The sequence below is a fragment of the Choloepus didactylus genome, chromosome 6 (genome assembly GCF_015220235.1).
Source record: "Choloepus didactylus isolate mChoDid1 chromosome 6, mChoDid1.pri, whole genome shotgun sequence".
Classification (NCBI taxonomy): Eukaryota; Metazoa; Chordata; class Mammalia; order Pilosa; family Megalonychidae; genus Choloepus; species Choloepus didactylus.
The window spans coordinates 25,736,629-25,758,255 of record NC_051312.1 but is presented as its reverse complement, the minus strand read 5'-3'; the positions used below and the strand labels follow the sequence as shown (position 1 = coordinate 25,758,255).

Here is a 21,627-nt window from a genome sequence, read left to right as displayed (position 1 = left end):
GTTCTAAGTAATATTTGATTAATAACACATATTCTTTTAGTACAAGTGCATACCAAGCAATATTTGATAAACTGTGACTGTGTTTCATATAAGCACCTCCCATGAAAAATTGAAGCTTTTGCTGTTTTTGCTTGGTGTGTGTTTTATCTGCTGAATAATTTTCTACTAGGTCTCCTCTTTCAGACCAGACAATAAAAACTGTTTGACTACACTGAAAAATAAATTGTATGCTTTTGATAAGTTATGGAGTTACAGAAAACCCCAGAACCAAAAATTATTTCTAAGATTGAAATATTATTTCAATTTTTTTATTGAAAAAAATTTTTTTCAACTTTTTATTGAAATTATTATTTCAAATAATTATTTAGATAAATTATATCTAAGATTGAAAAACCAGTCACTCCTTTGCATAACTGTGTATACTGTGTGCTCCCATAGTTACCTCTAAATGAATGTCATAAAATGTACAGATTAATAAATCAATTAACAGATATGGCGTATTCTTTTCCATACCAAAGTAATGGTCAGGGTGGAAGGATCCAGATGTCTTAAAAGGGAGATAGTAATTGAAAATGAAAATATAAATAGAGTCAATAAATACTAGAATAATTTTTATCAAAACATTGAAGATATCAGTGGTATAATTGGTATTGGAATATTGAAATCCTTTGCTCAATCCAGCACATCTCCTCTTGTATGGTAAAATCCTGAGAGAGCAGACCCCAGGAAAGGGCAAGATACAGATAAAGTTTCCAAATGGAGACAGGTGTATAGTTAAAATATTTGAGTAGAGGAAGGACCTGGAGAGGAGAATGAGGCTCAGTAGAGAACAGAGAAGCTTTTAGAGGAAGAAGGGATCATTATGGTTCCCAATTTCAAGACTTACCCTGTCTTCCAAGACTGTCAAACAGGCTGGCAAAATTGACATCAAAAATTAGCAGAATCTTAGATTTGTTTCCCCTGTCTTGAAAGATCTATCCATCATAGCACTAAAAAAACATCTTTATTTGACAACCATCAAATGGTGGTGACCCTGACTGCAATTGCTCCAATATTTAGGGCCTGAAAAAGAGTTGTGCAGGCTAAGTCTGGAGATTCCATTACATAAGAATAATTCTACCCTGCATTTCATGTGGCCAGATATTTTTAAATCTATTTATAGTTTAATGATGAAGACTTGCTTTCATAAACCTAGATTATCTCTGAGGGGACACTGTGAGTGGTGTTTAGAAGGGGTTCCAATCAGACAAGGCTAAAGGTGCATTCACTTTAATCAGAAGTTTCAATTTTGACTATTTACTGGTTTTTATACAACTTTATTAAATGAATAGGGTGAGATTTTCATGGAAATATTTGAAACTCACAGGGAAATACTCCATAAATTCTTCATTTTAAAGTTCCAGAAATACCACTAGAGCTTCTAAAACATGATGTACTAAATGCCCAAGTAAATAATTTACATGTCTTATAGATACTGTCATCTTCACCATACTTTATGAAATAAAATAGGCATAATAAATTATTCAGATAACTTAATATTGATATAAACCATAAATTTTAGCAAGTATAGGTCTAACTCTTGTGGACCAGGAAACTCAAAGTACAAATTTGGACAATAATGTGAATCTTTATTTCAAAAAACAAAACAAAGCAAAACAAATTTCAGATATGAAGAAACTATAATGGCCACATAATTAATAAAATCCATAAACTTTTTTATTGATTATATTAGAGAACAACTGAACTTACTATGTAGTAGGAGTGTTATAGAGTCCCTCCAAACCAGAAAAAGTATGTCATTTAACAAAACATGTCATTCATTTCTACCATATAGCTGCAGTCATTAAACCTCATGTGAATTATTTTTAACTCAATCCTTCTCACTTGGACCCCAGGAATGCCTCCAGACACTACAGTGCAACTTTATATTGGAGATGTGCAATGGAGCAGAAGACAGAATGGAAAGAGAAGGTGGATTTCATTGATAATGATTATGGTCACCATGTTTTCACAGCACATACAGAGACTAATCACTGTGTGATCACATTGTTAAGGCCACCTCCTGAGCATTGTTCATGCCCTAAAACCTAATTTTCATTAGCTCCATGTTAACTGTTTATCTTTTGCACAGAATATCAAAATGCCACCTGAAATCCCATGCAAATATTCAATTATGCTAAAGAAAATCTGTGATTTCATTGTGTAGATAAAGTAAGAGTTTGATATTTCTAAATTAACTCTTATGTTTCTGATATCCATGGATATGTTCCAAATAGTGTTGGTTCTATTTAGAGTTCAGTCAATGTTGTATCAGTGCACAAGTTGTTTCATATGGATCCCTCAGTTTGGAGAAGTTATTTTAGATTCAAAATCAGATGTGGTGATTATATTTTATCTATGAAGAAATATTCTCCATTTTGGTTGCAGATATTCAGATCAGATAATGTAACAGAATTGTTAATAACAAACATCCTATTTTTTTTTCCAAGGAGAAACTAGATAAAATGGGCCAAAAGAACCTGACAGTGCTGCCTGAATTCATCCTCCTGGGAGTCACAAAATGCCCTGAGCTGCAGGGTCCCCTTTTTGGGGTCTTTCTCATCTACATGGTCACTGTGGTGGGCAACATGGGCATGAGCATCCTGATCAAGGTGGACTCCCACCTCCACACACCTATGTATTTCTTTATCAGACACCTGGCTTTCATTGACCTTGGCAACCCTACTGTCATCTGACCCAAGATGCTGTTCAATTTTGTTGTGGAGAAAAATACCATTTCTTATTATGCCTGTGCCATGCAGTTGGCTTTTTTCCTTCTGTTCATTATCAGTGAATTTTTCATCTTGTCAGCCTTGGCCTATGACCGTTATGTGGCCATCTGTAACCCTCTGCTCTACAGTGTTATCATGACCCAGAGGGTTTGCCACATGCTTGTGGGTATCCCCTACCTCTACAGCACCTTTCAGTCTTTGATGGCAACTATTAAGACTTTTACTTTGACCTTTTGTGGTTCAAATGTCATCAGTCATTTTTACTGTGATGATATCCCTTTGTTACCCATGCTGTGCTTAAATGCAAGAGAAATAGGATTGTTGATTATAATATTTTCAGCCTTTAATATGATTTCCTCCCTCCTAGTTGTTTTAGTATCATATGTGCTGATCCTGATTACCATATTTCAAATGCATTCTCCTGAAGGAAGGAAAAAAGCTTTCTCTACATGTGCTTCTCATCTGACAGTGGTTGTTGTGTTCTATGGGACTCTAATATTTATGTATGTGCAGCCTAAATCTGGTCACTCTTTTGATTCTGACAAAATGGCCTCTGTGTTTTAGACTTTAATTATCCCTGTACTTAACCCCTTGGTCTACAGCTTAAGGAACAAAGAGGTAAAAAATGCCTTCCAAAGGGTTTTTAAGAATGCATGCAGCATTTGTATTTGATATTCATCATAGAATATTTTCCTAATGAACAATGGGAAAGGCAAATATACTTGAAAATATTTTTATTAGATATAATTTCATTAATTTGGACTTCTAAACAAAACCTAATTATAAGGCACAGTAAGATTGTTTTCCTTATATTCAGAAACTAATCCTCATAAGTTAGATAATAATTAAATCTCACTTTACCAATCTGAATTTTTCAGGGTTCTCCAGAGAAACAGACTTACAGGAGATTCATATTATTGTAAAAATAATAAGAGATTTATTTCAAGAATTGCCTCACATGACAATGGGGAATGGCATGTCTGAATTCTGTAGGGCAGGCCACAAGTTGGGAACTCCAATGAAGGTGGTCTGAATGAAGTAGTGACAGAAATTCTTCTTTCTGATGGTAAAATACTCCGTTCTCACTTTAAGGCCACCAATTGATTAGATAAGGAGTTTCCTTTCATTGCTGAAGGCAATGTCCTTGTTGATTATATATACAATCTTACATAGTTGCTGTGGTAGTTGGAAGCTGTATGTACCCAGAAAAACATCTTCTTAAATCTAATCCATTCCAGCAGTTGTGGACCCATTTTACATAGGATCTTTTGTTGTGGTGAGAACAGTTGTGGTGAGAAACACCTTAATCAGAATGGGTCTTAACCTTCTTACTGGAGTCCTTACAAGAGAATAAAATTAAGACAAAGAGAGAAGGTATAGCACCAAGATGGTGAGATCAACAAAACCTAGATGAGAAGGGAGAGACCAGCAGACACAGCCATCTGCCTTGGCATGTAGCAGAGGGGCCAAGGATCACCAGTAGGCAATTTGGGAAGAAAGCATTGCCTTCATGATGCTTGATTTGGACATTTTCCTGGCCTCAAACATGAGCTAACAACTTTCAACTATTGAAGATCACCCATTTCATGGTATCTGCTTTCAGCAGCCTGGGAAAGTAAAATGGACATAATCAACAGATGAATGATTTAAGTTCATATTATCACTCAGTCCTGTTTGCTTGACTAAACACCTTGTCACCATTACATAGCCAAGCTGACACATGATATATTCCTTGATTCTGATTATCTGATTCTTTAAGAGATTTCATAGACCCTCATTAATTATCTGATGGAAAATTTAGTATATTACTCATCAATAAACTCTGTATGCTTATGCAAGTTTTGTTTATGGAAATGGTTTTTCTCAATGTCCTTTTCATTTTGTTTTTCCATGTTAAGATAACAAACTGTAAACAAAGTTGAATACAAAGAGTTATCTCTGTTTTTTTAAGACACAATGAAGCATTTTCTTTGTCCTTCTGATACTGGTCATTTCTACAATGGCAATAATTTCTTATTATCTATGCTGTCCTCAAACATGTTTGAAACAGACTTGATAATGTTGGTTTGTTAGCAATAAATTTGATTTCCTTCCCTATGTGTAACCTTATATCCCACAAGCTGATTCTCATGGCCATGTCCCAAAAATGTAGAGATAACTGTTAGGATGGAAATGAATTGATAATGAAAGGGGAAAAAATAAACAGGGTAGGTAAATTAGGATTATAGAAGGAAGTTAAACAAAGGAAATTTAGGATGTTTGATTGGAGCTACCAAAAGATTTATTAAAGGTGATAGCTGATGGAGAATATGAATTATACAATGTATTGTAAAAATCAGGAGAAATGGAAAATGTTGACATATACTCATATCCATATTTTCAATGGATTGGAAATATTTCATTTGTAAAAAGCAACATGTCAACAGGAAAAATTACTCTAGGATATTTTTTTTATTACTCAATTTCCTAGTAACTTTAGAAAAAGCACTAGGTGAAAATCATGCCTTTCATTAATACAGGAGTATAAATGGAGGATGAAGTATATTGTATTGAATTAATATGTATTCATTTGTAGAAATAAAACTTTTCCCATGAATTTACATTTAGTTACAACACAACTTGGGTACAAATATTTATATGATTTCAAATACTTTTTTCTTTCAATCAAACATTTTCCTATTTTTACTACTTTCTTCATCCTAGGCAAATAATTAATGAGACTAAAGTATAAGAGAAAACTCTCAAGTAAGTTCAATAACTTATACAAACATGAAACTTATTCATGGATTATATACACTCTGAATTTCTGTATGCCTACCCTAACATCTAAATTGGTAAATAAGGTGGCTCCTATTGCAAACACATAAGTAAAATTTAACATAACACTGACAGTCCTATTTTTGGTACAATCTCCCTATAGGTATTGGGCCTCTAATCTAGAAAAGTACAATTTTTTTACATCTAAATTGGAATTTTATCTTCATTTGATTATAAACTAAATCATATGTGACAGAGTTACAAAATAGACATTATTCTCAATAATGAACTGAAACAGAAACATTATCAGAAATACATAATAATTATGTGTTTTGCAAAGAACTGAAACAGTCTGAGGAATTAGAATACTCAATTTCAGAAAAGCTACTCTAGTAAAAGAGGAGTAAGCATGAAATAATTTATTTGGAATCATATTATTTTATAAGTGAAATTAGAGATTTATTTTAATTTGGATTAGCAAGAATCATAACAGAATTCTATGTGTGGCTTGCATATCCTATCCTAGTCTATCATATCATATTATATATATATCTTTCATAAAAATATTTAGGGTACCAAAAATAAAACTTAAATTAATATGATCTAGGGATTTGAGACTTTATTACAGCATTAAAGAGAAAACTGAGGTTAAGAACATTGATTTCAGATAAAAAATGTACACATGTTAGGTCTAGAGCCATTCAAGAATCCACACAACACAGTGAGTCATGGTTTAAGTAGAGAATTTAAGGTTTATTAGAGGAAGAAAGCAGAAGAAGGCAGGTGGGAGTCATCAGAAAGAAAGAAAGGGAAAAATGGCTCTGGCCCTCTATCTGAGAGTGGCATTTTTTAAAGCATTTTTTAAAGGAAAAACCCACATGCGGAGGGAAGGGTGTTGGGGGAGAAGGGTGCCTGCTGTGTGCATCCTGTGCCTCGATTGGGCAAGTGCCTATCACTTTCTAGGCTGATAGGTTGTTAGGATTCTGGCACATTATTCTTCTTAGAAAAGCAGCTGCATTATTTATCTAGGGAGAGCAGGACTTTTCAGTTGTCTGTCTTATAGAAATATCTGATCTTTCTTTTACCCACCTTTTGGGGTTGGGGCACCACTGTGTCTGAAAGAGCCTTGAGCAGCCTTCATTCTTTAGTTTATGGGGCACCTATTTTCTGTGAGATAAGCAGCAGGGCCCCTGGATCAGACATTCCTTCTATATGTTAGACTCTTTTTCTGGGGTCTGACATTCTTGACTTTTATTTTTAATGAAAAATTGGTACAGGTTTGAGTTGAGTTTTGGGTTAACACTTTAACTTACCTCAAAGCAACTTTTGTAGGGAATAGGGACATTGCACTCATCTCTTAGCTGCTTCCAGCTGGACATGGATGGAGTTGGGGAAGAGTTGCTTTTAACTAAGTTTTAGCATTATTAGATTGATGTTTGGATATTTTTTGCTGGAACTAGCTGGTAGTGATGCTTTTGCTGCAGCAGGAGCAGATTTTCAATTTTTCATTGTAGCAGGAGTATGTTTTTGGAGTTTTGCTGGTTAGTCACATTTGCTATTGACCTATTGATAAATTTAATTAGACATTGTAAGAGGCAAGTAGCAAGAAGGAAAATTAATATAAGGATAATTACTGGCCCCATAAGGGGGAGTAGAATAGCTTGTAGAGGCATGGAGAAGAATGAAAGAAAAATTGAAAGTTTAATGAATATTGCATAGAAAAGAATGAAAATTTGAGAGAAAGTTTTATTGAATATTTCTTACTTAGATTTACTCAGCAATTAAATTCCTCTTTTTTATGAGACATTTTCTTATTTTTAAGAAATGGTATTTTGTGAGCATCTTTTATAAAGGGGGAAGTGGGTGGAGGCTTTTTCTTGTAACTGCTTTTTGCTGAGCAAGGGTTAATAAGTTTTTACATTAATTTTGAAGATGCTCTGGACATAAACTTAAAGATACAATACAGGCAACAATTAAGACAAACAAGTGACAAGCAGGACACAAAATAAGGTATTAAGGGCCATTTTCTATTGTATGGTAAATTCATTAACCATTTAGAAAATGCATTTAGTTTACTATAATTTTAACATTATTATTATTTTGCATATGATTTAATATTGAAGAGACATTGTTATATTTATTTGGTATATATGTGCAGCACTGAATGCTAATGAATGTTTAAGTTTTTCCTGAGCTGCATTGGGTGTTAAGTTTATAATACCATACATGCTGTCCCCTCATAAGAGCAGGCCTTAGTGTTAATTATGTTTTTAGGTTTCAACCACATCATACTGGCAATTACAGCTCCAGGAGGTATTTTCTTTGTACAGTTGTAGTGCAGCATCATTGGTCCTCTGGGAAATAGGATGGTGGGCTCCAGGGTTTCATTGGGCTGTTCCACAGCACCCTCTGGCACCTTGCAGCAGAGCTAGTCTGGAGGCAATGTTCACCAAAAAGCTTAAGTGATTGAGACTTTTCTGGCAGGCAAAGGCAAAGGTGTCTGTAGTAAAAGGTGTTTTTAGTAACAACATGTGTCCATTTACTTCTGGAGCATGTCCATGTGATGTGGTTGACACTTTTATAGTTTTAGTGACTACAGAAATGGGTTTTACCAATAATTCTGATGTGGAGAGAGAGCGTGCAGGCACAGTACTAGGAGCTTGGTTTAAACATGCAAGCATTTCCATTAAAATAGAGGTCTAATTTTTTTTTTTACATTTTTAGTAGGGTTATGTTAGATAATGGGTAGGAACATAATTTATATACTTGCCTTTCTTCTTTTTAAAAGTGTTTCTTTGTTGTTGAAGATGAAGCTTTGACTTGTAGCTAACTGCAGGCACTTTCAGAGAAGGATTAGAGTAAAACAATGTAACTTACAAGGAAATTTGGCTGTTTTTTGTGACAGATGACACTTTAAAAATAACTGAAATTATAGCTAGCAGTACTACATTGTTGTTTGATGTTACGCACATCAGTAACCAAAAGAAGGTTAGAAGATTTTAATTCTTTTAACATTGTCTAAATGTTTCTTCTGCAACTTATAACATATTACATGAATTTAATCATTTTGCCTTTTACATTGATTATTGAGGAAAACATTTTATAACATTTTACTAAAAAATATAGGTTTAAACTTGTTAGAATATTGCTAAATGATTAAAACACTTCAGTTAATGCATCTTGAAATAGTAATAAACAATTATTGTCAAGGATTAATGGAATGTATAGGTGTTACATTGTTTTTCTTAAAAAAATACACACAAAGATTTAACTTTGCATGAATTTTGATTCTTGAAAGTATTTTGTTTTCTTAGTTTTGTTAAATTTTTTATAACATATTGGCTCTATGAATATGTTGATTACGGTATTACTGAACAAGGGTGTAGTTACAAATAAGCTTTATAATCTTGTATAACAATTATTAAATTAGAGTATTTGAGAGGATTTTGCTGTTTGCCATTTTATGGCTGCTTTTTATGCCCACCTTTTTATGTGCTTTAAGGTGGATTCCTTGGTAGGTTTGGGACATATTAGGAGGATATGGGTTAAAGCTTTTGCTTTCTGATTACAAGGAGAAGTTTTTTTTAATTTAATTACTTAGCAAAGTATTCTCTTGGATATAATTATATGAGGCATGGATAGCTTAGAAAACAAATAATAATTTTATACATTTACAAAGTTTTATTTAATATAAAATGAGTAAACATAGTTTTGTTTACTGGCTAAACAAGGCTGTTAAATGGACTTTGTGCTAGTGTTATGGGTTTCTTTGTTACACTTTAAACCTTTGGTTTCTATTAGAAAAGACCTGAGCCTTATTAGGTCATCATTTAGCCAGTTTGGGTTTTATTAAATAACCTCCCATTCAAATAAGAGTATAGGGACAGATGATAATTTAAATGTAAAGAGTGTCTAATACAAGAATTTAAATAAACATAATAAAGTTAACATAAAGTGCAAGAAGTTAATTTGATAAAAGAGACTTTTTGCATCCTACACTGATTACTGAGTTTGCAAATACCAAACATGTTGGAAAGGCTTTTCAAATGGATAAGGGGAAGATTCTGGAAGAATTGTAAGGAGCTTGATAGAAAAGGCCAAAACTGCTTTAAAGAGACTGTTTATGGAAATATGGACTCTAAAGATACTCTGATGAGGACTTGAGCAGAAATGATGAATGTGTTGTGGCAAACTGGAAGAAAAGTGATCCTTGTTTTAAAGTGGCAGAGAATTTGGCAAAATTGAGTCCTGGTGTCAGATGGAAGGAAGAATTTGAAAGTGACAACCTAGAATACTTAGCTGATGAGATCTCAAGACTACATGTGGAGGATGTACCCTGGCTTCTTCTTGCAGCTTATAGTAAAATGCAAGCAGAGAGAGATAAACTTAGAACTGAACTCTTGGTTTCAAAGAAACCAGAAGCTGATGCCTTGGAAAATTATGAGCTTCCAGGCGGTGGAATCCTAGAAGCTACAGCCCAATGTGAGGCTGTAACCAAACATGGAACCCAGCCACCATTTCAGTACAAGCCAAGACTGGAGATGGAGTTATCCAGAAAGGAATTGTGGAAAGTCCTATTGTCTGATGGCTTTGACCCCTGCATGCTTGATGCGAAGCCAACAGAATTTTTGTGAGATCTTTACAGACAGAGCCATTGCCAGTCTGGACTGGAGAAGACAGACAAGGAACAAACTGAAGGAAAAATTTCTTCAAAGACAGAGCCATGGAGGTTGAGGTCTGGAGTCAAGAGGCCTTGGGCTGGGAGAGTGGAGCAGTTCACATGCATGGAAAGGTTGAGTTTGCCCCAGAGGTTGAGGGTGGGCCTTCCACCTCGATACTCTGGAAGAGTTTTGCCATCCCACATCCCAAGGAGGGTGGAGCACATTTCCAGGGAATTGGGGAGAGCCTGGCTGCCACCACACTGTTCTGAAAGGGTTGAGAGTGTGCCCCGGAGATGGAAGGGAATCCAGGAGCTGCCCAATGTTTGAGGAGGGTGGGGCCGAGAAGGTGGTCTCCCCAATGTGTGGATATGTTGGAGCACTCACCCAAGTGTTTGGAGAGGAAAGAGCTGCCACAAAGGCCCTTAGGAAGGGTTACAATCCCACTCTCTCAAGCCCCAAGGATGCAACACTGTTCTGTAAATGACTCTCAGACTTTGAAATCCAATGGAGTTTGTCCTGTGGGTTTTAGGAACTGTTTTGGTCCTGTTAACCCTGTTTTCCTTACTCTTTCTCATTATGGCAATGGGAATGTTTACCCTATGCCTGTCCCTCCTTTGTATATTGGAAGTGGATAACTTGTTCTAAGTTTCACAGATAGAGGGGAATTTTGTATTAGGACTGACCATGCTTATAATTGATTTTGATGGAATCTTGTACTTAACTATTGTTACTGAAATGATTTAAGTTTCTGTGATATTGTTGTGGGATGAATGTATTTTGTAGTTGGAAAGAATATGTTTTTCTGGGTTACAGGGGGTGGAATGTGCTGGTTTGAATGTATTATGTCGCCCAGAAAAAAGCCATATTCTTTGATGCAAGCTTGTGGATCAGACATAATAGTGGGGATTAAGTTGGAATGTTTGGATTAGGTTGTTTGCATGGAGATGTGCCCAACCCAACTGTAGATGATAACTGATGGGGTATTTCCATGGAGGTGTGGTCCCACCCATTCAGGATGGGCCTTGATCAGTGGAGCCATTTAAACATGCTGATGCAAAGAGAAGGAACTCAGTGCAGCTGTGAGTGACATTTTGAAGAGGAGCAAGCTTGCTAGAGAAGAACGTGCTGGGAGGAAGCCATTTTGAAACCAGAACTTTGGAGCAGACACCAGCCATGTGCCTTCCCAGCTAACAGAGGTTTTCTGGATGCCATTGGCCATCCTCCAGTGAAGGTATCTGATAACTGATGTGTTACTTTGGACACTTTATGGCCTTAAGACTGTAACTGTGTAGCCAAATAAACCCACTTTTTATGAAAGCCAATCCATCTCTGGTGTTTTGCATTCTGCAGCATTAGCAAACTAGAACAATGGCCCAAGAATAGCCAGGACCAAACAGTTTAGAAAGCTTAAGATTAAAAGCTACAGACAACTTGTCATTGTGCCAAATAAAATTATTAAATTCAGTGAGAATTTGCCAATTGAAAGTGCCATTTTCTGGCTAATGTTTTTGTTGTTCTAAAGGATACTGTGGCCAAATTGTATTGATTCTACTTCCCCTTTTAATTGAAGTCTAAACATCTGAGGGGGTAGATTTAGGAGGAAATTCAGCTTTGGAGCTATTGAAAAGTGACTGTATATTACCTATGATTACCTATGATTTCCTGAGGGGCCAGGAAACTTAAACCTCAGTCAAACCTCCATCCTGGGTTTCAGCACCAAATGTTAGGCCCAGAGCCATTCAAGAATCCACACAATGCGGTGAGTCATGGTTTAAGTAGAGAATTTAAGGTTTATTAGAGGAAGAAAGCAGGTGGGAGCCATCAGAAAAGAAAGAAAGGAAAAAATGGCTCTGGTCGTCTATCTGAGAGCAGCATTTTTTAAAGGAAAAACCCACATGGGGAGGGAAGGGTGTTGGGGGAGAAGGGTGCCTGCTGTGTGCATCCTGTGCCTTGATTGGGCAAGTGCCTATCACTTTCTAGGCTGATAGGTTGTTAGGATTCTGGCACATTATTCTTCTTAGAAAAGCAGCTGCATTATCTATCTAGGGAGAGCAGGACTTTTCAGTTGTTTGTCTTATAGAAATATCTGATCTTTCTTTTACTCACCTTTTCGAGTTGGGGCACCACTGTGTCTGAAAGAGCCTTGAACAGCTTTCATTCTTTAGTTTATGGGGCACCTATTTTCTGTGAGATAAGCAGCAGGGCCCCTGGATCAGACATTCTTCTATATGTTAGACTCTTTTCCTGGGGTCTGACAATACATACATATATATACACACAGAGACAAATAGTATGAACTAAATAGACAATGATTAATATAAACAATATATTGGATGGATGTTTTTCACTCATGTTTTTTTCACCCTTTGGATCTTGTGAAAATTACTTCCATTAGCAATTTTGTACAAGTATTTTTTTTGAGAACTTGTTTCCAATGCTTTGTGTATCTACCTAGGAGAGGATTGGTGGGTCACATGGCAATTCTACATTTAACTTTTTTTAGTGCAATAAAATTTTTTCCCATAGTGTCTGCATCATTTTGCATTAATACAAAGTATCCAAGGGTTCCAATTCCTCTACATCCTCTTGAACACTTGTTCTATTCACTCTTACCTGTGCTGACTCTAAAGATGTAAACTTAGACAACCAAGACTCCCCCCAAAAAAATGAAAACAAAAACAAATTCTTGCCAAAAGCTTCTGCTTGTCAGAATTCCTTCCTCTCCCATTACTAAATTATTTTCTGAATTTACTTTAAGGCAGTCAAACTGAAACACAACCTGATTTAGGATTAGCAAACTCAAGATAAGCAATTTAGCTGACTGTCTACCAGATTGGTATCTATATATTTATAATCTCAGGAAGTGATAACAAAGATTAAACATAGCAATTACACTCAAGGGTTAATTGTGGCTTTTTCATGCCTTTAGTGTGTCTTTATTGTTTCTTTCTTGAGCTTCTGAACACAAAGACAATACTTTGCATGGACCCTGTGCTAATAACACAGTGCTTCATTACCATCCCACACTCACTCAGCAAATGAATTGCCTCCTTGCACATTAGTTTGAATAGACATTTTCCAGATTTTTGAAATATATGTACATGACATATGCTTGTTACTAAAATTAAAAGTGAAAATTGTAAGGAACTAAATCAAAATGTGAACCAGCTTCTTGATACCAGACACCTATTCTTTGCTTAATTTTCTCCCTTTTTTAATTTACTAGATTTTACTTTATTGGAAACATAAATTGAATACAATAAAAAGTGCAAAATTTCATTTTCCAATCAAATCCATTCTGTTTATCATGCTAGCTTCAAATCCTGCCCAAAGGATATTTAATGTTATGAATAAATTTTATTTTCTACAGTTTTGTTTTACATTAAATAGTGCAGATTTAACACATTGGTCATGCATTTTCCCTCATACTTTCTTTTATTATCATCATAGCCTTTATATCAAGATACATAGCAATGATAGGTTTTATTTAAAGCTTAGTATTAAATATTAAATAAATATCTTTTACCATTTTAATTTTACATTACTCTGTCAAGGAAAAAAAATTAAAACAGTTTATTTGAAGCCTGTTCATACTTTCCTGATTAGCTGGGTTATGTAAAAGATGGTGACTTTTTCTTGCTGTTGTAAGCAGATCCAGGTTCTACAAAGTTGGGACCATTTTATAATTGCTTTTGAAAAGTGTGCTACAAAATGGATGGCCTGTTATAAGCCAGGTAGCAAAGTAAGGATGAGGATAAAGGAGGGATATTTTGTTTCAGAAACAGGATTTCTGAAGACTCCCAGTCCATCATTTTTTCCCAAAATCATTTGAGGAGGGGGTAAAATCTCAACATGAGCTTCAAGATACTGTCTCTTTGAGGGGATGGTAGTTGCTTTGTGGACAGGGGGATGGCTAAGTTGGACCATCCCTTTCTGCTCCAGCTGGGGAAATGGAAATGGAAAGATTATTGCCCAGTGAGTGTGAAAATGGGTTGAAGCTTTGATGTACAAAATTTTCTAAGAGGCTTCTTCTAGAAACAGACAACTTAGATTCCTCCTCTCAAATCAACAAATAATTTATTTTTTAAATAACTTGGGAATTTCCTTGCCACCATTCTGGTGGGAAGCTCACCTAAGGCAGTCATTAGTACAGCTACATCCTAGGCCATAATGGAATTCCTGAAGAATGGAGACCCTGTAGAAGTGTTCAAAGGCAGCTGCCACAACCAGGATGTGGAAAGTCTGATGAGACTGGAACCATATGTCAAACTTTCCAGGAAAGAAGAACCCAGGGATTTGAGCAGCATAAAGGGCAGCTCTGGTGATGTATATCACACATGAGGAAGAACCAGGCATCTGCCACAGTTAGTGGCTTTAATAAATCCCTCAGTGGTAGTAAAGTGCATGGTGGCACACCACCACTCAAGCCAAGTACCAGGAACAATTTTGCCCTTGTCTGCAGGTGCTTAGGAGGGGAAAATGGGACCCAGTGCATCATAATGATGGCAGAAATCCCCAGAACACAGACAGTAGAGAGGTAGATGAGCCATGGCTATGGGGAGCAGCAGAAGGGGTAAAAGAGGCAGGTGACAACAGTCCCCATAATCTGTAGAGAAATCCCTGATGAGTCCAGTTTGGAAAAAAGTCCAAGAGACTTTCTCTGAATGACAATAGATGGTGTGAAAGAGGTAGGAGAAACTAAGGCAGAGCACTGCACCCAAAAAGAACATCCCACAAACCATCTTCTTCTGTAGAGAATTCATGAAGTGTGTGTTTGGTCTAAGCATGGCCAAGATTCCCAAAAAGGGAAACAGCACAGAAACAAGCAGATGGGTCCAAATGCTGCCAGTTTTTGTATAGATGCAGAAGATGCTCTTGAAAGAAGCAGGAAAGGAGGGTTTGGGAGGTCTATGGCCATGTAGCAGGTAGTCACTGCACTTCAGCCAACTGGGGAGTGCATCACATGGATGACCTTCCAACATCCTTCCAAGATCTTATATATAAACTCCTCCATCTTCTCCATGGCATGGTGGGCTTGTAGGAGAATTATCAGTACCCACACCACATCCTCTTCTTCCTGGGGCACTGTACATGTTCACTCTTCTTCAGCTTTGGGTGGGGTTACATGATTGCCAGTTCACCTTCTCTTCTAGCTGGGGTCCTAGTTCATCCAGTTTTACCATGTCAGTTTCCCTATTACTGGCAAGAGCCCCATTGTCCCATGCCACCACAGATCCTTTGTGAGAAGATATCTGACTGGTACTTCAATATGCTGCAGCTTTGGATGAAGAAAGGATGGGGTTTCTCAGCTGCAGGGAGCATTGATCTCCCTTTATGGTAGACACACTGGTAGGGCCAGCCCTGCTGAGGCAGGGATCCCACATGCTACATTCCAGCAGCTCTGGATATTCAGTGCCATCCCTTGGTCATGTATTTATTTCTTTCTCATATTTTACAATTCCCATCGCTTTTCAAAACCCACAAGTTAAGTTTAAATTAATAACACTCTCCAATATTATCCATATAAAAGGCTTTTTAATAAAGCAGCCTACATTAATTTTCCTACAACTTGTTTTTATTATGTGAGAATTCATCATCAACTATTTGTTCTTTTTTTTTTTTTCATTTTTAATACAAGCATTTAAGTGTAGACTATATAGATCAATCAACTGATACGTGACCATTCCTTGATTGATAGATTTTTGGTTTTTGCAGTTTTTTTGTTTATTTCTTTTTGCCACTATTAAAAGAATGAATGCTGTAATAAACAGCCTTGTCTTTTTAATCTCATGCCAATCCTGTTATTTATTTATTTCTTTATTTGCTTATTTATTTGTTTGCCAATCCTTTTTATTTCTCAAGTAAATGAGCATGGGTTCTTCTGTTGTCTAACAAAGTGTTGTTGGGTAAGTTTTTAAAAATAAACACAAAATAAATTGATAAAACTCTGCTGTGGATTGTGATTTTTTTCAAGTAGTGCTTTCTTTTTGTTTTTTTTTTTCCATGATAGTATAGTAACATTTACTGACATATCATTTTTTTTGTGTGTGATGATAAAATTGCAAAATGGCAATAATAGGTGTGTGATATCAGCTATCTGATATTACAATTATAGCCTGAATGGTTCTCAAACATCACCTTCTTTTCTGTAGAATATTTAAAATATTCCAGATTTTACAGAACAGATCCATTGGCTGTAATAGATACAAAGCACATATTCTCATGATAACTATTGTGATGCATAGTTCCAAAAGAATGCTGCTGACATATAAATCCTTTTTTTTGCACATGCGTAAACCTCTTCCCCAAATTATAACCTCAAGATTTCTTTTGATGGATTATTTTCTTATTATATGCAATTAATGACCAGATGAATGAAAAGCTTTTAGCTAACAAAGTGAATTATACTTGTGTTACTACTTAAATTGTAATAGTTACAAGAGGACGTTATGACTAGATTGCAAAATTCAGCCCTCTGTTATTTCTAAATGTCCTCAAGTTTGTTTTTGTACATGAAATAAGTAATGAATTTCTTCTATATATTCTATGGCTTATTTATTGTATTGAAAGGATTTTCTCAAAGACTCCAAATTTTCTATATGGAACAAGAAGCTATTATGGCTTTAAGGTATTGGAACTAGATGATCAAAAACAGGCTTATGATGTTTACCATTTTATCACAAGAATCCAAGTGGTTCATTCCTTAATTTTACATATAAGATTGAAACCAAACTACAACTTTTAAGGAGACTCAATAATAAGTTAATGATCAAATTTTAATAGTAATAAAATATGGAACTTCTACTATATGTGAATCTTCTTAGAGCAGACTCAACATCATGGTGGACAAACAAGTTGAGGACTGTTACCATATTGTAGATGCAAAGCATTGAGTATGGGCAAGATAACTTTGTGAAAGAACAAAGTTGAAGAATTTAAAATGATGATTTCAAGACTTACTATAAAGCTACAGTAATGAAGATAGAGCAATATTTTATGAATATAGATAAATAGATCAATGGAACAGAATTAGAGATCTAAACATGTGTACATATGTGTGTCCAACTGATTATCAGCTAAGAAATCAAAGCAATTTAATCATATCCAGGTTGTATGTAAATATCCCTACAAATTAAAACAAAAATACAACCCAATAAAAGTAGACAAAAGATTTGACTGACACTTCACAGGAAGAAAAAATACAAATGACAGAAGAAAACCAGGTAAAAAACCCTGGATCCTATGTCATCAGAAAAATGCCATTACAGTAACAATGAAATGTCACTTTCCACCCACTAGATTAGCTAAAATTAAGATAATGATGTTACCAAATACTGACAATTATTTGTTACTTCTAGAAACATCAGACATTGTTGGTGGAAGTGGGAAATGGTAGAGACACTTTAGAAAACAATTTGGCAATTTCTGATAAAGTTACCATATGTCTACCATATGTCTTAAGAATATTCTCCTTGATTCTTACTCAAGAGGAGTGAAAGCATATGTGCAGAAAAATACTTGTGCATTAATGTACATGATAGCTTTATTCATAATAATCTGAACTTCAAACATTCCAACTGCCTAAAAACAGAAACATGCATAAAAAAATGTGCTATATTCATAAAATTAATTCTAGTCAGCAACAAAATGGAATCAACTGCTAATGCATCCAACAGTAGGGATGAATTTCAATAGCATTAAGTCAAGAAAAAGAAACCAGACAAAAACATACTACATTATTCTATTTATATTATATTCTAGGATAGGTTAAATTAATCTCTGGTGATAGAAATCAGATCATTCATGGTCTAGAATATGATGTGGGGGATTCCCTGCAAAGACACATCAGGGAACTTTCTGGAGTGATGGAAATGCTCTCTTGATTGAAGCAGTAGTCAATTAGGTGTTTTCATTTGTCAAATTTCATCTGTGCACACTTACAATCTGTGCAACTTATCTGTAAATTATACTGCAATAATTTTTTTAAAGAATTCATTGTATGGTAAAACTTTTTGTTTATTATTTTTATTTTTCTTCTTAGAAACTTGCTTCAAATTGCTCTATAATAAATATAAACCAAATTTTAAGGGTTACATTTTGCAAAATATATATCTCTATATTTTAATTAATAAATTTCTGAGGCATGGATTTAATTTGATTCCAGTATTTTTTCATACTGAATAATGCTGTCATTAAGATTTTGTTTATGTTTTAACAACTTCAATTACTTTTGCATACCTGAATTCAGAGGTGTATTAACTGCTCATTGAAAATATATGTTTTTCCAACTGTTTTTGGACTTAAGGAGAGAGGTTTAGAATAATTGCATTAATCTGTTCATGACACATCATCATCATTGTGCCTAGCAAAGTACATCTCTGTTTTAATTGGTTTCTTATTCCCTTTTTTCCTTTAACAATCCCTTCTGCTGTACCCTGATATTTTACATGTGCATTTGCTTATTATTTTTTTTTTTTACAAAATGTGTGTTTCTATTCCATGTTCATATATTTATACTTCACATAAATGACATGGTGCCATATAGCTCAACTTCCATTTTTAAATTTAAGGTCAATAGGAGAAAAACTTATGCCAGAAAAGATGTATTGCTACAAAGAATACTCAAGCTCCACAGAAGAAATTTGCTTCAGGAACAATCCCTTTCTATATAATCCTATTAGCCATCATATTCTTCAGTGTTTAAAAAAAGTGTCTATATCTGGAAATCTGAAGACATATTCTGACTGAACAAAAGAGTTTTGCTTTTAAATACTATTTGACATTTTCCCAGTAGTTACTATTCCCATTTGCTACTGCTGCCATTATGCAAAACACCAGAAATGGACTGGGTTTTATAAAGGAGAATTATTAAGTTACAATTTTACAGCTCTAAGTGTCCAAATTAAGGCATCAATAAGATGATACCTTCACTGAAGAATGGCTGATGGCTTCCAGAACACTTTTGTCAGCTGGGAAGGCATGTGGCTAGTGTCTGCTGTTCCTTTGCTCCCAGGTTGCATTTCAAAATGGCTTTCTCCAAAATGTCTCTGGGTCTCTCTTAGGTTCTCTGGGGCAAACTCTGGGTTTCATCTCTTAGCTTAGCATCTCTAAATGTCCTCTGTCCACATCTCCAAACATCTGTAAGTGTCAGCAAACATCTGGGTCTTTTTCAGCTCTTAGGTCTCTTAAATAATCCAGTGAACTACTCCAGTCCCACCCTGAAAGAGTGGGATCCACACCTCTATCAAAATAATTTAATCAGAGTTCAAAAGGTCACACCCTAATTAAGACTAACAAATCTGGCCCCACAAGATTGCATTAAATAACATGGCTTTTTGGGGGACATGTAATATCCAAACTGGCAGTTACCTTCCAGTTTTTTCTCACAATAAATACAAGAATTTTAAAATAAAAGGGTAAAATAATAATTTTATTGCATGAGGGTTCTTCTATGAAGGATCCACCACCCTTTTAACCTCTATTACACCACAATCCTTTAAATATGATCATGCTTATTGTATACCTTGAGGCAAAAGGGGAGAAAAATCGAACAACAGAAAGTGGAATAATGAAAATATTATTTACAATAGAATCACTACATAACTAAATAGAAACAGTTTGCACTAATTTGACTGCTAGAAATTTGGGTCCTTGCTTTCAAAATTCCACTTTTTTTCAAAAAAATTCTGTCTTCAAACATGTGTGAAACAGTCTTATTGACTTAGATCTGTTAACAGTAACTTTGATTTCCTCCCTCATGAGAAACTTAGTGTCCAACATGGCCCAACAAGGATAATTGCTATGAAAGAAATGAATGTTTAATGAATAGGCAAAAACAAACAAATGGTAGGGGGTTGGGATTAGAGTTGTAGAAGAAAGCAAGAAGAGAATTTAGGATGCTTGATTGGAATTACCAAAAAGTTTATTAAAGATTGTAGTTGATGGAGAATATGATATATAAAACTATTGTAAGACCAGAAGAAAATGGAACAGGTTTTACCTATGTTCATATCCACATTTTCAATGGATTGGAAATATTGCAATGGTAAAAAATAATGTGTCAACATGAAAAAATTACACTGGATTAATTTATTTATTGTTCAACATTCAAATATCTTTAGTAAAGGCACTATGTAGAAATGATGGCATTCATTAATAGAGCAGTATAAAATAAGGATGAGGTAAATTCTACTGAATTAATATACTTTCTACTGTAGTAATATACACTTTTCCATTAATACACTTATAATATACTTATAACACTTCTTTAGGGACAAATATTTATATCTTTTCAAATTATTCTCTCTCTCAAACAAACAAGCCAAGCAATGTCTTATTTTCAATTGTTTTCTTTATCATCTTATCAAATAATACAGGGAATAAATGCAAGAGAAAATTCTCAACCAAATTCAGTAACTTACCAAAAGATGAAACTTATGTAAAGTTTAAACAGAGTGTGATTTTCTGCTTTGATTTTCTAAAGACAGTATGCAAATAAAAACTTCTACAGTGGTAAACTTGTGGCTGCTATAACAAACATGTAAGTAAAATTTAGCATAATTCTGACAGTCTTTTGTTTTTGGTAAAGTCTCTATATGGGCCTCGTGCCTCTAGTCTAGAAAAGCACAAAAGTTTATCTCTAAATTGTAATTTTATGTTCATTTGCTTATAAATTAAATCATATGAGGCAGGTGATAAAATATACGTCATCCCCAATAATGAACAAAAACAGAAACATCATCAGAAATATAGAATGATTACATATTGTAGAAAGAATCAAAAGAAAGGAAATACGATATTCAATTTCAGAAAAGCTACTCTAGTAAAATGGAAGTAAGCACAAAATAATTTATTTGGAATCATATTACTCCTTTTATAAAACAAAGTTTTAGAGATAGTTTTAATTTGATTTTTAACAAGTATAAGAATGGTGTGGCTTACATGTCATAAAAATAATATTTATGGTATTCAAAATGAAAATCAAGTTAAGATTTAGAAGTTTGAGAATGTAATACAGTACTAACAAAGCAAACTTGTGCTCAAGAATATTGATTCAGATAAAAATGTGTGTACATGTATTCACAGATGCAAACAAATATATAATATGAACTAAATAGGCAATTACTAATAAGAAAACAACACATTGGATTTATTTTTTCTCACTCATTTGTTTTCACTCTTTGGCTCTTGTAAATAGTACTTCCATGAACAATTTTGTGTAAATATTTGTTTGAATCCTTGTTTTAAAATTATTTTGTGCATGTACAAATACACAAAATAAGGTGATTGTTATGCACAAATACACACACAAAAGAGGATTGCTGAATTACATGATATTTCTATGTTTAACTTTTGGAGGGGTGACCAAACTGTTTCCCACAGTGGCAGCACCATTTTGCAATGATACCAAATATACAAGGGTTCCGATTTCTCCACAT

The 21,627-nt window shown here is 34.7% G+C and overlaps 2 pseudogenes; one reads left to right on the top strand and one right to left on the bottom strand.

Moving 5' to 3' along the window:
• Positions 1-2,504: 2,504 nt before the first annotated feature.
• Positions 2,505-3,443, top strand: LOC119538116 (annotated as a pseudogene).
• A 10,874-nt stretch (positions 3,444-14,317) lies between these two features.
• LOC119536768 lies at positions 14,318-20,899 on the bottom strand (annotated as a pseudogene).
• Positions 20,900-21,627: the final 728 nt, after the last annotated feature.